Genomic DNA, 1,419 nt, shown 5'->3' with positions numbered 1-1,419 from the left:
CTGCAATTATTTCAAGCAAGGTATTTCGTTCCCTTCGATCTTTCATTTGGTAGAGCGGAGGACTGTAGGTTCATAATGTCGGTAATCCTTAGGTCTCGGGCTCGAAGGAGGTGATTTATGTTTGTAATGGTTCCGACTGACGAGATAAAAATCTGAGATGGGTTTCTTTGGTTCATTTGTTCAGACAAGCTTAGCTTGTCCACATCCAGCGGTAGCAGGTATGACAAAAAGCCAAGTTCTGCTAATTCTGTAATTATTTCAAGCAGGTAATTATGACTTTAGTCACGAGTGTACCAGTTTTAATCAAGCATGTAAATAGTATAATACAGTTGGATGTTCTGGAGGTGATTTATGTTTGTGTCGGCTCCGACTGACGAGATAAGAGGCCGAGATGGGTTTCTTTCTGAACATTTGCTTCGTATGTTCAGACTAGCATGTCCACATCCAGCGATATCATGTAAAACACAAAGGCAAGTTCTGCTAAATCTGTGTAGTTCTTCTGCAGTTATTTCAAGCAGGTATGTATGACTTTAGACATCTGTGTACCAGTTTTAATCAAGCGTGTGAATAGTGAAATACAGTTGGGTGTTTGTCATGGTCATGTCCATGAAACTGGATGTCTTCATCCTTATTTTGTTCCCTTCGATAGCTCAGTTGGTAGAGCGGAGGACTGTAGGTTCATAATGTCAGTAATCCTTAGGTCGCTGGTTCAACTCCAGCTTGAAGGAGGTTATTTATGTTTGTGTCGGCTCCGACTGACGAGATAAAAAGCTGAGATGGGTTTCTTTGCTTCGTATGTTCCACCGATATCAGGTAAAACACAAAGACAAGTTCTGCTAAATCTGTGTAGTTCTTCTGCAATTATTTCAAGCAAGGTATTTCGTTCCCTTCGATCTTTCAGTTGGTAGAGCGGAGGACTGTAGGTTCATAATATCGGTAATCCTTAGGTCTCGGGCTCGAAGGAGGTGATTTATGTTTGTGTCGGTTCCGACTGACGAGATAAAAAGCTGAGATGGGTTTCTTTGCTTCATATGTTCAGACAAGCTTAGTGTGTCCACATCCAGCGATATCAGGTAAAACACAAAGACAAGTTCTGCTAAATCTGTGTAGTTCTTCTGCAATTATTTCAAGCAAGGTATTTCGTTCCCTTCGATCTTTTAGTTGGTAGAGCGGAGGAATTTAGGTTCATAATGTCGGTAATCCTTAGGTCTCGGGCTCGAAGGAGGTGATTTATGTTTGTGTCGGCTCCGACTGACGAGATAAAAAGCTGAGATGGGTTTCTTTGCTTCGTATGTTCCACCGATATCAGGTAAAACACAAAGACAAGTTCTGCTAAATCTGTGTAGTTCTTCTGCAATTATTTCAAGCAAGGTATTTCGTTCCCTTCGATCTTTCAGTTGGTAGAGCGGAGGACTGTAG

General features: G+C 41.5%; 1 non-coding gene across 1 annotated transcript; it reads left to right on the top strand.

The window, feature by feature from the left end:
- Positions 1–639: 639 nt before the first annotated feature.
- trnay-gua lies at positions 640–728 on the top strand. Its single transcript is given in 2 exon segments — positions 640–676; positions 693–728. It is a non-coding gene; the product is annotated as a tRNA-Tyr (tRNA).
- Positions 729–1,419: the final 691 nt, after the last annotated feature.

Source organism: Micropterus dolomieu, unplaced genomic scaffold (genome assembly GCF_021292245.1).
Source record: "Micropterus dolomieu isolate WLL.071019.BEF.003 ecotype Adirondacks unplaced genomic scaffold, ASM2129224v1 contig_11418, whole genome shotgun sequence".
NCBI classification, from domain to species: Eukaryota; Metazoa; Chordata; class Actinopteri; order Centrarchiformes; family Centrarchidae; genus Micropterus; species Micropterus dolomieu.
The sequence above is the reverse complement of the archived record's forward strand: the minus strand, read 5'-3'. Positions and strand labels throughout refer to the sequence as shown.